The sequence below is a fragment of the Schistocerca serialis genome, chromosome 4 (assembly GCF_023864345.2).
Source record: "Schistocerca serialis cubense isolate TAMUIC-IGC-003099 chromosome 4, iqSchSeri2.2, whole genome shotgun sequence".
NCBI lineage: Eukaryota > Metazoa > Arthropoda > Insecta > Orthoptera > Acrididae > Schistocerca > Schistocerca serialis.
In genome coordinates, this window is record NC_064641.1 from 881,858,696 (window position 1) to 881,875,858 (window position 17,163).

A 17,163-nucleotide genomic window follows, 5' to 3' on the forward strand; every position below is an offset into this window, starting at 1 on the left:
TGGTGAGCAAGATGTATGAGACAGGCGAAATTCCCTCAGACTTCAAGAAGAATATAATTTTCCAATCCCAAAGAAAGCAGGTGTTGACAGATGTGAAAATTACCGAACTATCAGTTTAATAAGTCACAGCTGCAAAATACTAATGCGAATTCTTTACAGACAAATGGAAAAACTGGTAGAAGCCAACCTCGGGGAAGATCAGTTTGGATTCCGTAGAAATGTTGGAACATGTGAGGCAATACTGACCCTACGACTTATCCTAGAAGAAAGATTAAGGAAAGGCAAACCTACGTTTCTAGTATTTGTAGACTTAGAGAAAGCTTTTGACAATGTTGACTGGAACACTCTCTTTCAAATTCTGAAGGTGGCAGGGGTAAAATACAGGGAGCGAAAGGCTATTTACAATTTGTAGAGAAAGCAGATGGCAATTATAAGAGTCGAGGGACATGAAAGGGAAGCAGTGGTTGGGAAGGGAGTGATACAGGGTTGTAGCCTCTCCCCGATGCTATTCAAGCTGTATATTGAGCAAGCAGTCAAGGAAACGAAAGAAAAGTTCGGAGTAGGTATTAAAATCCATGGAGAAGAAATAACAACTTTGAGGTTCGCTGATGACATTGTAATTCTGTCAGAGACAGCAAAGGACTTGGAAGAGCAGTTGAACAGAATGGACAGTGTCTCGAAAGGAGGGTATAAGATGAACATCAACAAAAGCAAAACGAGGATAATGGAATGTAGTCGAATTAAGTCAGGTGATGCTGAGGCAATTAGATTAGGAAATGAGACACATAAGTAGTAAAGGAGTTTTGCTATTTGGGGAGCAAAATAACTGATGATGGTCGAAGTAGAGAGAATATAAAATGTAAACTGGCAATGGCCAGAAAAGCGTTTCTGAAGAAAAGAAATTTGTTAACATCGAGTATTGATTTAAGTGTCAGGAAGTCGTTTCTGAAAGTATTTGTATGGAGTGTAGCCATGTATAGAAGTGAAACATGGACGATAAATAGTTTAGACAAGAAGAGAATAGAAGCTTTCGAAATGTGGTGCTACAGAAGAATGCTGAAGATTAGATGGGTAGATGACATAACTAATGAGGAGGTATTGAATAGAATTGGGGAGAAGAGGAGTTTGTGACACAACTTGACAAGAAGAAGAGGTCGGTTGGTAGGACATGTTCTGAGGCATCAAGGGGATCACCAATTTAGTACTGGAGGGCAGTGTGGAGGGTAAAAATCGTAGAGGGATACCAAGAGATGAATACATTAAGCAGGTTCAGAAGGATGTAGGCTGCAGTAGGTACTGGGAGATGAAGAGGCTTGCACAGGATAGAGTAGCACGGAGAGCTGCATCAAACCAGTCTCAGGACTGAAGACCACAGCAACAACAACAACAACAACATGATTCATAAATGGGTTAAAAATAATATGTTTCTCAATCATATATATATATATATATATATATATATATATATATATATATATATATATATATCACACACACCTTCGTGCTAATCAGCTTCCTAATAGTAATCCAACCAGCGGATTTTTAAAAGGAAATAGTAGCTGCTGGTCTCCATGCACTTACACACTCTGCCGGCTGCTCTTACTTCAACAACTCACACATTAGGACGCAAACCGTTCAACGAAACGAAGGCACCAAAATCACTTACACCTTCGATGGAGAGTATTGTTCGAGATGGTCTCCAGGGATGGATCTCTCAGAGAAAACAGGCACCAAAGCAATGCGACGAACAGAGCCCGGAGTTGAAATCAGGCAGATCTACCACAAACTCGCGACCGCCTTACGAGGTAGACCCACCGTGCCGCTGCTGGCCGAGCACGCGTTTTCCTCTTTCGCCCACGCAAGCACGTCCTTGCACCTCGTAGCGAGACCAACACCAACTGCCCCGAGCGCCAGAGGCCCGTGAGATCACAACAGGAGCAAAGATCCTTGTACAGCTGGGTAATCGATGGTGTCGCGCCAAAGAGCTGGTGTGCCAGAAAAGGTGCACCACGACTCAAGAATTTACTATAACGGAGAAGAGTAATTTAGGTAAAACTTACGTATTGAGTTCTCCATCCCCATTTCTCATAATTTAAAAGCTGTATAAATATGTAAAATGCTCCGAAATAATCAGTAACGTTTTTTCTATCGACTAAAACAACAATTCTCCATTTATCTTGGGTTTTTATTAATTTATAAGGAGACGTGTCTTAAATATGGAGTGAATGTTGGTAATGACAGATATACTGTGTGATCAAAAGTATCTTAGCAAAACATATGTGTACGTTTATTCATATTAGGTGCACTGTCCTGCCACCTACTGCCAAGTACTCCATATCAGCGACCTCTGTATTCATTAGACATCGTGAGAGAGCAGAATGGGGCGCTCCACGGTAATCATGGACTTCGCACGTGCTCAGGTGATTGCGTGTCAGTTGTGTCATACGTCTGTATTTGACATTTCCACACTCTTAAACATCCCTAGGTCCACACTTTCTTATGTGATAGTCAAGAGGAAACGTGAAGAGACACATACAGCACAAAAGCATACAGGCCGACATCGTCTGTTGACCGTCAGAGACTGCCGACAGATGAAGAGGGTCATAGTGTGTAATAGGCAGACATCTATCCAGACCACCACACAGGAATTCCAAACTGCATCAAGATCGACTGCAAGTACTGTGACAGTTACGCTGGAGGGGAGAAAACTTGGATTTCATGCTCGAGTGGCTATTCATAAGAAACAAATCACGCCGATAAATGCCAAACGACACCTCGCTTGGTGTAAGGAGCGTAAACATGCGACAGTTGAACAGTGGAAAAACGTTGTGTGGGGTAACGAATCACGGTACACAGTGGGCGACCCAATGGCAGGGTGTGGTTATGTCGAATGTCCGGTGAACGTTATCTGCCAGCGTGTGTGTAGTGCCAACAGTAAAATTCGGAGGCGGCGGTGTTATGGTGTGGTCGTGTTTTTCATGGAGGGGCTTGCACCCCTTGTTGTTTTGTGTGGCACTACCACAGCACTGATATGTTAAGCACCTTCTTGGCTCCTGCTGTTGAACAGCAATGCGGGGATTGCGACTGCACCTTTCAACACGATCCAGCACTTGTTCATAATGCACGGCTTGTGGCGGAGTGGTTACACGACAATTACATCCCTGTGATGGACTGGCCTGCACAGAGCCCCGACCTGAACCCCATAGAACACCTTTGGGATGTTTTGGAACGCCGACTTCGTGTCAGGCCTCATCGACTGACATCGATACCTCTCCTCAGTGCACTACTCCGTGAAGAATGGGCTGCCATTCACCAAGAAACCTTCCAGCATCTGATTGGACGTATGCCTGCGAGAGTGGAAGCTGTCATCAAGGCTAAGGGTGCGCCAACACCATATTGAATTCCAGCATTACCGATGGAGGGCGCCACGAACTTGTAAGTCATTTTCAAAATATTCAGTTCAGATTCTTCTCACATTGGCAGTAGACCACTGCGTTTATTACGAAAGAGAGAAGCTGTGAGAAGCGGTAATGAGCTCTTAACAATCATTGTGGTACCGGTACCTTAAAAGAACATAGTTATGACAGAAATGGTGGTGGAGGGATAATCGGCACAAGGAATAATGTTGAGATCGAATTGCACACAACAGTCAACCATGAATTTCGAGAGTGTAAAGTATAGCATTACCTTATTTCACGTGGCTAATTTTGGAAATAAATATGCTGTCAGGTGAACTGAATCTAGAGAAACTGTACTTAAATATGTTTTAGAGATAATGAGTAAATAACAGAAAAAACCCCAAATGTTTTAGGCAAAGCATAAATAGTAAAGAAGGGTTGGTACTTCTAGTAAGTGTAAAAGATCCACTCTGTATATTCCGTGTTGCGCGCACTGAATCAAAGCAATAAAAATACAGTTAGCAAAAATAACGGACTCAGAGGGATATTTCACTGTGTGATTCTTTCAGTTCGAATACATACGAAGGAGCAAACAACATCACCACAAATGACGAATAACTTTCAAGGAAACGAATACTAAAGCAAATAAAAATGAAATACAGAAAACGAGACGTTTTATTATAAGATACGCCCGTGACACAAATGCAAGTGAATAATTGTCAACGAGAATTTCTTAGAATGTAAATGGAGCAAACTGTAGACTACCAAAAACTTATTCGTTTATTTCATTAGCTGCACATCCGCAAATGAAATCACTTACGACCTCCCATCATAAAAACTGCACAATTCATAAAATACATGAATAAATTCTTTTACTATACCTTCTCTATTCGTATTCAGATAAATAATAGTCAAACAACTCTTTGCACTGTCTTGTTGCTTGTAAGAATCTTTCAATTGCAGAGCACGATCGTACAATCAAGTTTGTCTTGAAAGTTTCTTGTTATATTTAAACCTGTGTTCGCAAGTGTCAAGTTGGTACGGTACCTGAAAAATCTGTAAAACTTATTTTGATAACCAACTGTGTAAATTGCATTGCAGGGCAACAGAACTATGTGAAAATTTAATTTTGAACGGAAATGTTTGGAGCTCTGTTGCGAAATCAAGACTAGCCGGAACATCAAACAATTCATCTGCGACAAAGTAATCCAGTTTCACAGAGATTTCCAAACGGCGTGCGACTGCAAAACGAAATGACTCAGATTAAAATGTTGGCCCTGAATATTGTTAATCTTTATATTTAGTTCCGCAACTACTGTATGAGAACTGTTATTGTAATTACACAGCAGGTGAACGTAAAAATTAAAGAATCTTCACAAGATAGAGCTTTAGTGAAGTCCTTTACTGGTATTAGGCCTCTGAACTGATATGATATTATTTTCACAAATTACTCTGACAGTCACTGTAGCTTACAGAGGAACTTCGATGATTATTCAATTTTTTGGCCTACGTGTGTGCACAAGATGCTCGTCTGCTCTGAAAGCTATCTCTGTTAGGATCATGATGAGGTCGTCAAAAATAAAATTTCATTTGCCGTACTGACGATGTGCAATGCAGGTCGGTATCTTACCAGTTTTCATGAAAATGCTCCACAGTTCACAATTCGCGATGTACAATGTGAGTATGCAAACAGAGTCACGAAAGTAAATGAAAACGGTGAACTAATCGTAGCGACAGATAAATGAGAGCGAGACCCCAAGTTTAAGTGTGCTTCATTAAGCCATAACAACAATACACCTTTTCATAAAGTTCTCACATCTAGACAAGTTAGCAAAATATTTCTTAATAGTGTCCTTGGCACTTGTTTCAACTTAAGACAAACCCATATGCTGCATTGTAAGATTTCTTCAGCAAACTTCAACTACATACAGTGTTCTAACAATAAGAAGCTATACAGTTACAAAAATATAAAAAAGGCAGGATTACCTTAGAAATTGGTTTTTGACATTCTTCTTTCCTCAAAACAAGTTAGTACAAAATCCTTTTTAAATAATGTTGCCTTACTACACGGCAGCCCAGCTTCCACCCTTTTCATACCAAGTACATAGGCAATAGGCAGACTGTCCAACACACACTGCTACTGCTACTCTCTGACTTACCCGACCGTCATCTGTGGTCTCTTACAAAGAACACATGAATATGAACCAATGGAAACATTGCTCATTACGGCAGTTCTACAGCAATGATTGTAGCTCTTCAAATTCTGGGTTGTCAGTGGAAGTCGTGACAAGACACTTCATCCTCCCTGAGTCAGCCTGGATAACATACTTGTTTTGCTCTATGTGGAATGACAATGGAGCTTGTGACGAGACATTCATTCTCATTGAGTCTGTATGAATTACATACCTACTTCGAACTCCGTGGGTTTTCAATGGAGAAACTGAATGCAAAGATATAATACGTAATATTATAGAGGTTGAGTAAATTCCCAATTTCATTCACATTTATCATAAAAACTACCCGAAAATTGACTTGGTCAACAAGACAGTACCCTGTTAAACAAGAACTTTTGCCGAGTAGTCTCCGCTGATGCAATAGCAGGAGGCACTGAAAATATTCTCAAAAGAAATCATCACAAAAACAAGTCTTCCATTCAGTTCCTTGTTGACGAGTTTTGCGTGGCAGTTGCAGATAGAGATACGAAAATGAAGTTTTAAATTTCAAGTTTAAGAAATTATTCACACAGGAGAATAGTATAAACATACCGGCATTTGACCATCGGACAGACTCAAGTACGGACAACATTGTAATAAGCATCCCTGGCGTAGAGAAACAATGAAAGATTTGAAAGAAAATAAATCACCAGATCCGGATGGAATCCCAGTTCGGTTTTATACAGAGCACTCTACGGCCCCTTATCTAGCTTGCATTTATCGTGAATCTCTCGCTGAGTCCAAAGTCCCAAGCAACTGGGAAAAAGCGCAGGTGACTCTAGATTATGAAGAGGGTATAAGAACGGACTCGCAAAATTACAGACCAATATCTCTCACTTCGGCTTGCTGCAGAATCCTTGAAAATATTCTCGTTCGAATATCGTAAGTTCTCTTGAGACTGAGAAGCTTATGTTCATAATCAACATGCTTTTAGAAAGCATCGCTCGTTCGAAACTCAGCTTCTTCTTTTCTCACGAGATATAATACGAACCTTGGATGAAGGGCAACAAGTAGATTCCATTTTTCTAGATTTCAGGAAAGCGTTTGACACGGTGCACCATTGCAAGTTGTTAACGAAGGCAAGAGCGTAAGGAACAAGTTCACAGATATGTTAGTGGTTCCCAGATTTCTTGTGTAATAGAATCCAGCTTGCTGTCCTCGACAGCGAATGTTCATCAGACACCAGGGTATCGTCAGGAGTGCCCCAGGTTAAGGTGATAGGAGCGCTCTGTATACATAAATGATTTGTCGGTCATGGTGGTAGTAATCTGCGATTGGTTGCTGATGATGCTGTGGTGTATGGTAAGATGTCGAATCTCAGTAACTGTAGGAAGGTACAAGACAGCTTAGACGAAGTTTCTAGTTGATGTGATGAATGGTAGTTAGCTATAAATGTGGATGAATGTAAGTTAATGCGGATGAGTAAGAAGAACAAACCTGTAATGCTCGGTTACAGTATCACTAGGGTCCCGCTTGACACAGTCAAGTCGTTTAAATATCTGGGCGTAGCGTTGCAAAGCGATATGAACTGGAACGAGCGTGTGAGAACTGCGGAAGGGAAGATGAATGCTCGACTTCGGTTTATTGGGAGAATTTTAGGAAAGAGTGGTTTCACCTGTAGAGGAGACCGCATACAAGGCGCTGGTGAGACCTGTTCTTGCGTAGTGCTTGGGTGTTTGGGATCCGTACCAGATCGGATTGAAGAAAGACGTCGAATCAGTTCGGAACCGGGCTTCTATACCTGGTACCAGTAGGTTTGAACAACACGTATGTCCTATGGAAATGCTTCGAGAACTCAAATGGGAATCCCTGGGGGGGGAAGGACACTTCTTTTCGAACACTATTGAGAAAATTCAGAAAACCAGCATCTAAAGCTCACTTCCGAACGATTCTACTGCCGCCTACATACATTGTGAGTAAGGACTACGAAGATCAGCGTCGAGGAATTAGGGATCATACGGAGGCATATAGACAGTCGTTTTCCCGTCGCTTTATTTGCAAGTGGAACAGGAAAGGGAATGACTAGTAGTGGTACAGTGTACCCTCCGCCGTGCAACGTACTGTGGTTTGCGGAATATCTGTGCAGATGTAGCTGTAGACGAACAAAATTTGTGGTTATAAATTCCTGGGGTGGGTGACAATGTATACAAAAATATCAGTGAATAATCTAGTTCAGTCAAATACAGTGGCATAAATACTTACAGTCCTATAATCAGGTACAAAGCATCACAAATTCATTACAATTATCTGTACAGATTTTTGTAAGAAACCTGTAAGGACAAGTAAGAATTCCTATCAATTCAAATAAATTAAGGCAGATACAAACATTTCGTGCAACATGGTACAAAACTTTAGAAAGCAGTTATAATTGTCTGTTCAAATCTTTAAGAAAATCTTATGAAGACAAGTGAATATTCCTGTCGGTCCAAATACAGCAAGAAAGATACATATATACGGTACAACACAAAAATGCTTACAAGTGCCTGTTCAAAATTATTGAGAAAACCTATAAGGACAACATCATGGAATGGGAGGAAAACGTAACACAGCAAAATGTCACATGCATCACTGTTTTGACACCCTCACCCTTATCACAGCAGCACCAACGTGGTAGCACGAACAAATTTCAGGGGTAGACTCAGGGAGCATTCAGTTACTCCACTGACAACCCACGGAGTTCAAAATAAATATGTTATCCAGACAGACTCATGGAGAATGAATGTTTTGTCACAACTTCCATTATCAACCCACATAGATCAAAACAAGTATGTTATCCAGGCTGACGCAGGGAGGATGAAGTGTCTTGTCACAGCCTCCACTGACAACCCAGAATTTGAAGAGCTAAAATCATTGCAGTAGAATTGCCATAATGAGCAGTGTTTCCATTGGTTCATCTTTCATGTACTGAGACATGGTATGGCATTCAACTTAATGCCACAGCTAATTGTATGAAGTCCACCAGTATCATTACTTCCATTGAGCTTTGTGTTTTCGTGTTAACCAAGATAATCTCCCATGCGTGTCGAGAGTACTTGAAACAAATTTACAAAGGAACTGATTTACTTATTACCTGGAAAATGAATTGTTCTGAAAAAATGCTAATTCCCTGTACGTGTTTCTTATTCAAAAATCATTATCTGATAGGCACACAGTAGAAATGGTTACCTTATAACATGGACATTATATAAATTGCATATAAGGCTTGTCATTAAAGTTCTGGCGTCATTTCAACCAAGTGCTTAAACAAGTAAACTTTTAATTATCAGTGTGGTATCAAATGTCATCTTGAATACGTATCTCCATCTTTAAAGTACCTCACATAAATGAAAAAGCTTTTAAGTTAAATCCATCTACCTATCTGGTCAGGGTGGTAACTTCCACATATCTCACGTACAATACAATCAGAAATAAGTATGATGATCAAGAAAATAGCTACTTATCGTATACACGCTCTTAGAATAAAAAATCTTTTTGGTATAAATTCTTGTTATTCCTGTGTTAGTCATATGTCTTATACTACGGCAGCAAAAATCTTAAGTGTAACACTTTCTTAGCATTCGTCAAATCCACTGGTATCATTACGACTTCAAAACCGTTGTCATTCCTTGTGATAAAAGAGTACCATGTTAATTAGATATTCATTAACAAGCTGTAAGTTCCTGAAAATTCAAAGGTCAGGTGTCAACGACAAAGTGTCTCTATTATCTATCGAGTAAATTCCCGATAAATACATATATGCAGAGCATAGATCTGAAGGAAATATTCGTGTTAAATGTATTTTGGTTCTTGTTTCCACTGCTATGCAAAGTACCATAAAGTTAATATTAAACCACATAAATCGTCATTAATGAAACAAAAAAATCCTCGTTTACTCCTCGTTGGCTACCAGAAATAATAATCCCTGAAAACATCCACATACATCATCACTACTGCAATAACGTCATCTTCTACTCCTCATCGGCTTCCTTAAATACTTGTTCTTAAAAAAAAGTGTCTTCAGCTAGGTACCCCACATAATTTGATACATATTATTCCTTCATTACTTCTCAGCATAAGTACCATTTACATTATTTCAAAATATCAACACCTTATTTCATCATATAAATACAGCTACATCATAAGCACATCATTTCTTCACTTTTGGTCTCAGTATTTTTACATAAATGTCATACTATACCCTTTCATTCCTTACACAGCGTCTAGGTTCTCGCACTATACATATTCATTTGAAGCTGAAAGGTCATTTCTCTGTGTAACCAACAGTCAATAGCTGAGGATTGTTAGATTCATATAACTATTTTCAAACATCTTAAAATGCGGTCAATATACACTCCTGGAAATTGAAATAAGAACACCGTGAATTCATTGTCCCAGGAAGGGGAAACTTTATTGACACATTCCTGGGGTCAGATACATCACATGATCACACTGACAGAACCACAGGCACATAGACACAGGCAACAGAGCATGCACAATGTCGGCACTAGTACAGTGTATATCCACCTTTCGCAGCAATGCAGGCTGCTATTCTCCCATGGAGACGATCGTAGAGATGCTGGATGTAGTCCTGTGGAACGGCTTGCCATGCCATTTCCACCTGGCGCCTCAGTTGGACCAGCGTTCGTGCTGGACGTGTAGACCGCGTGAGACGACGCTTCATCCAGTCCCAAACATGCTCAATGGGGGACAGATCCGGAGATCTTGCTGGCCAGGGTAGTTGACTTACACCTTCTAGAGCACGTTGGGTGGCACGGGATACATGCGGACGTGCATTGTCCTGTTGGAACAGCAAGTTCCCTTGCCGGTCTAGGAATGGTAGAACGATGGGTTCGATGACGGTTTGGATGTACCGTGCACTATTCAGTGTCCCCTCGACGATCACCAGTGGTGTACGGCCAGTGTAGGAGATCGCTCCCCACACCATGATGCCGGGTGTTGGCCCTGTGTGCCTCGGTCGTATGCAGTCCTGATTGTGGCGCTCACCTGCACGGCGCCAAACACGCATACGACCATCATTGGCACCAAGGCAGAAGCGACTCTCATCGCTGAAGACGACACGTCTCCATTCGCCCCTCCATTCACGCCTGTCGCGACACCACTGGAGGCGGGCTGCACGATGTTGGGGCGTGAGCGGAAGACGGCCTAACGGTGTGCGGGACCGACGGTGTGCGGGACCGTAGCCCAGCTTCATGGAGACGGTTGCGAATGGTCCTCGCCGATACCTCAGGAGCAACAGTGTCCCTAATTTGCTGGGAAGTGGCGGTGCGGTCCCCTACGGCACTGCGTAGGATCCTACGGTCTTGGCGTGCATCCGTGCGTCGCTGCGGTCCGGTCCCAGGTCGACGGGCACGTGCCCCTTCCGCCGACCACTGGCGACAACATCGATGTACTGTGGAGACCTCACGCCCCACGTGTTGAGCAATTCGGCGGTACGTCCACCCGGCCTCCCGCATGCCCACTATACGCCCTCGCTCAAAGTCCGTCAACTGCACATACGGTTCACGTCCACGCTGTCGCGGCATGCTACCAGTGTTAAAGACTGCGATGGAGCTCCGTATGCCACGGCAAACTGGCTGACACTGACGGCGGCGGTGCACAAATGCTGCGCAGCTAGCGCCATTCGACGGCCAACACCGCGGTTCCTGGAGTGTCCGCTGTGCCGTGCGTGTGATCATTCCTTGTACAGCCCTCTCGCAGTGTCCGGAGCAAGTATGGTGGGTCTGACACACCGGTGTCAGTGTGTTCTTTTTTCCATTTCCAGGAGTGTAGTAGACTTCTGAAACATCATTCACAAATTAGCGAAAGTTCACAGCAAATTACGTTTATCACCAGTTGCGAAAATAATTGCTTGTAGTGAAATGTCAACCAGTCTGAAAATTTACTTCGCTATACTTTCACTAGGATAGTAGGAGAGAGTTATTTATACTTATTACCTAAATATGAAAGTAGATGTGGAGTGCACATGAAACAAGAGAAGAAATAGTAATACCCAGCTCGAGGAGACATTTGGTGCCAGCTGATGTACTCATCATAGACAGATGGATCATGTACTTACCTCTGTACTTACACTAGGATAGTAGGAGTGCGTTATTTACCCTTATTACCTAAATAGAGCATCTACATCTACATCTACATTTATACACCGCAAGCCACCCAACGGTGTGTGGCGGAGGGTACTTTACGTGCCACTGTCATTACCTCACTTTCCTGTTCCAGTCGCGTATGGTTCGCGGGAAGAACGACTGCCGGAAAGCCTCTTTGCGAGCTCGAATCTCTCTAATTTTGCATTCGTGATCTCCTCGGGAGGTATAAGTAGGGGGAAGCAATATATTCGATACCTCATCCTGAAACGCACCCTCTCGAAACCTGGACAGCAAGCTACACCGCGATGCAGAGCGCCTCTCTTGCAGAGTCTGCCACTTGAGTTTGCTAAACATTTTCGTAACGCTATCACGCTTACCAAATAACCCTGTAACGAAACACGCCACTCTACTTTGAATCTTCTCTATCTGCTCTGTCAACCCGACCTGATATGGATCCCACACTGATGAGCAATACTCAAGTATAGATCGAACGAGTGTTTTGTAAGCCACCTCCTTTGTTGATGGACTACATTTTCTAAGGACTCTCCCAATGACTCTCAATCTGGCACCCGCCATACCAACAATTAATTTTATATCATCATTCCACTTCAAATCGTTCCGTACGCATACTCCCAGATATTTTACAGAAGTAACTGCTACCAGTGTTTGTTCCGCTATCATATAATCATACAATAAAGGATCCTTCTTTCTATGTATTCGCAATACATTACATTTATGTTAAGGGTCAGTTGCCACTCCCTGCACCAAGTGCCTATCCGTTGCAGATCTTCCTGCACTTCAGTGCAATTATCTAATGCTGCAACTTCTCTGTATACTACAGCATCATCCGCGAAAAGCCACATGGAACTTCCGACACTATCTACTTGGTCATTTATATATATTGTGAAAAGCAATGGCCCCATAACACTCCCCTGTGGCACGCCAGAGGTTACTTTAACGTCTGTAGACGTCTCTCCATTGAGAACAACTTGCTGTGTTCTGTTTGCTAAAAACTCTTCAATTTACCCAGACAGCTGGTCTGATATTCCGTAGGATCTTACTTTGTTTATCAGGCGACAGTGCGGAACTGTATCGAACGCCTTCCGGAAGTCAAGGAAAGTGGCATCTACCTGGGAGCCTGTATCTAATATTTTCTGTGTCTCATGAACAAATAAAGCGAATTGGGTCTCACACGATCGCTGTTTCCGGAATCCATGTTGTTTCCTACAGAGTAGATTCTGGGTTTCCAGAAATGACATGATACTCGAGCAAAAACATGTTCTAAAATTCTACAACAGATCGATGTCAGAGATATAGGCCTATAGTATTGCGCATCTGCTTGTCGACCCTTCTTGAAAACTGGAACTACCTGTGCTCTTTTCCAATCATTTGGAACCTTCCGTTCCTCTAGAGACTTGCGGTACACGGCTGTTAGAAGGGGGGCAAGTTCTTTCACGCGCTCTGTGTAGAATCGAATTGGTATCCCGTCAGGTCCAGTGGACTTTCCTCTGTTGAGTGATATCAGTTGCTTTTCTGTTCCTTGGACACTTATTTCGATGTCTGCCATTTTTTCGTTCGTGCAAGGATTTAGAGAAGGAACTGCAGTGCGGTGTTACTCTGTGAAACAGGTTTGGATAAAAGGTGTTTGGTAATTCAGCTTTACGCATGTCATCTTCTGTTTCAATGCCATTATCATCCCAGAGTGTCTGGATAGGCTGTTTCGATCCACTTACTGATTTAATGGAAGACCAGAACTTCCTACGATTTTCTGTCAAGCCGGTACATATAGTTTTACTTTCGAATTCACTGAACGCTTCACGCATAGCCCTCCTTGCGCTGACTTTGACATCGTTTAGCTTCTGTTTGTCTGAGAGGTTTTGGCTGTGTTTAAATTTGCAGTGAAGCTCTCTTTGCTTTCGCAGTAGTTTCCTAACTTTGTTGTTGAACCACGGTGGGTTTTTCCCGTCCCTCACAGTTTTACTCGGCACGTACCTGTCTAAAACGCATTTTACGATTGCCTTGAACTTTTTCCATAAACATTCAACATTGTCAGTAGACGAAGTCGAGTGTACCACGAATTAAAAGGAGGAATAGTAACACCCAGGTCGAGTAGGCATCAGTCACCAGTTGATGTACCCATAATCCCTACCAGCGATACCTTGAGCTAACATAGACTGGATCTCGTTCTTTCCTCTTTTCTTGTATATCAACAGAATGGCATATGGCGGAACGAAAAACTTTATATGTTCGTTGATTTTAAAATCATACAGAAAATTTCGTATTGTACCAGCTTTGTTGATAAAGGCTTCAGAATGTGATTGTAAAATATCGAATAACTCTTGCCTATCTACTTCAGAAGCATCCTCTACATACTTAATCACATATAGTTTCATAGATTTCAATAGATTGATCCATCTTCTGAGAAGTACTTGATTTATAATCAATATCTTCTGTGGAAGGTTATAATTTTGAAGAAGATAAAAATTTCAAACAGTTGATGCCTTCTTTCGCCTCTGAAATCAAATCATCGAATTGCAAACAGGCTAACTTCCCATCGACATCAGCTTTCTCCTGAGCATCATCAAAGTTTAGAGTAGTTCTGAATTCAGTAAAGAAACCAAAAACTAATATCATTTGTGTAGAAAGAAGGGACACAACTAAGAAGCTGTCAGAGAATTTATTACATTGGCAAATTAAATCTAAACATTTCTGTTTCTTAACCCCTAGAGTTTTTCCAATAATCACACTCTTGATTTTAGTTCATCGCAATGGAAATATTGGACAAACAGTTAATTCCTGACATTTACTGAAAGCTGCCTTATTTATAACCGAAATGGGACTACATGACTCGAATACCGCTGACAAAAAAAGATTTCTGACAGAAACTTACCCTATAGGGTGGATTAAGATGTTCTGATCGTCTACCTTCTCTTCCAACTAGGAATCAATAATATCATCAAACTGGGAAAAATTTATTCGTCTGCCCTTTGAATCCATGTCACAAATCGTTTTTTATAAGGAAGTGTTACCAAAATCCATTGCCATATCATTAGTTGCGTTCATTACATCAGAGGCCTAAACATGTGTTTTATTTTCATCGTGATCATTCGACGAAGGCATATAGTTAGTTACCCAGTGAAAAAAACTAATTTCTTTTAAGTTTTGTGTTTGGTCCTCAACAGTCTCTATGTTTACAAAATTATTGTCGGTTTCACCTAACACCTGTTCACTTTGTTTGCTAATGGGTTCACAGTGTATGATTTTTATCGTATGAATGGAGGAATTCTCTGTTTCGACAAACGAATCGATTGCCGCGTGTGCCATCAGTCATCCCTGTGATGGCCTGTCACGTCCAACGTTATCACGAGGATTAGGTTGTCTAATCCCAACTACTTCAGCACGTCGTTCTGGACTAAAACTGCCACTATCGCGCCTCTCCTGATTATTTCTTTCGTAATAACTGTACAGATCACACTAGCCTATCTTGTGTTTGGTTGTCACGAAAGTCATGTGATCTGAAATCAGTATTCTCAGTTTATCGATTGGAATTAATGTTTCGTTTTTCACAGCAGTTACATTTATTTCTTAAACTATCCTGATGTCTGATGGAACTACCATTGTTACCGTAACTTCTTTGTTTCCTAAAACTACCACCTCTGTTTCTGTCTCTGAAATTGCCGCGATTGTACGACTGATCTCTCGAATGCCGATTGTATGAATAATTATAACCACGACTATCAGAGAACTGACTATTCTCTTCATAATTTTTGTTCTGATTCGCAGAGTATCCTTCATCTGATCTGTTACGTTGAAATTGGAAAATTTGTCTGTTGCCGAATCTGTGTTTATTGCATGTATGCCAAAAATGATGCGTGATAAAATTCTCCTTCCGTTTGGTGTTCTTTTGCAACTGTTTTCATTCTTATGGCAGATTCTGAATAGCCACACATACATTCAGGTTTACGATCAGTTTGCCATGAAGGTGGAAGACAAATGAAATTGTTGGAACCACTCTCTGCGCTGCATATTATTGGGAGAATTTCGAAAAGTCTTAAACTTTCGAATAGTGAGGAAATGTTTGTAACCAAATGAATTATTGTGATGTGAGGGCAAATTATTTTTTTGTGAAATTAGAGGGAATGTCAGCGTTGCCCGTAGTATTGATGGTTTATTGACAGGAAAATCGATTTTCAATCACATAGTGATCATCTTCAGTGCTGCAAGTTAAAAATTTCACATAGCGATCAGTGAATAAAAAACAAAAGACCAAAAATACCTTGAGTATAAACCAACTGTTTGGAAGAACTTAACCTGTGGTGTAAAAATTAAACTCATAGGCACTGGTGTCAAGTTATTATCAGTAACCAAAGCTTATGAAACGATCACAATAACTGAATCCGCTGTTTACATTCACCTATACAGCAAACCTCGGTGTGACAGGGTCTTGGAACGCCTTCTATATCACGTGTGTCTCGTAAAGACTTAACAGTACTTTATTTGGCAAGAAATTACCACAAAATACCAAAGTGCACTTGTAAAACATTAACTGAATCTTTCAAATTTAAAACTGTACATTAAGAAACCTATAGCAAAAAAGAAAGGGGGAAATGCACATCCTGCCAACATGCACTGGCGTGTTATTTTCAAGCAACTTAAAAAACATGTAAGTATGAAAGTCAACCGGTAAAATTATATGGTGTCAGATTACTGGAGTAGTAAAGAAGAAAAACATACAAATAACATGACATCAAATATAACAGAATTTGTTAAAACACAGTAACCGCCATCTGGCGTAGGAAGTCAGAGATACAAAGTTCTTAATTTACGTAAAATATTACGTTGAAACCAAGAGGTCAAATACATAAATAGTGGTAATTATACAATATATGCCACGATATAACAGGTCAAAATCTCATGAAACACATTACATGTTATAAAATTTTTTAGTGTGCAGACTAACAATTTTTTATCCTGCTTGACACCTGTGCCTATGAGTTTAATTTGTACACCGCAGGTATGTTCCTTCCAACAGTTGGTTTATACTAAAGGTATTTGTGGTCTTTTGGTTTTTATTCACTGGTCGCTATGTGAAATTTTTAACTTCCAGAACTGAAGATGATCACTATGTGATTGAAAATCGATTTTGCTGTCAATAAACCATCAATATTACGGCCAACGCTGACCTCTCTAATTTCACTTATATGGTCGTTGTGCCCACAGCATTCTATGGCGTCGCCAATAAATTATTTTTTTGTGTTCTGTGAGTCATCCGCACTATTTTGTCTGCGTAACTCACTGCATTCCCTTATCAGTTCACCTACATTCCCGCATCAGAAATTTCGTCAGAAGTATTAAAAATGCGCAGTGTGAACTTCGGTATCATCATGTCAATGGCTAGTTTTCCGTTCCATACGTGCTAAATGGCCATCAGGTTTCTTTTCATCAGATTTGTTGTGTTAGTTAATGGTT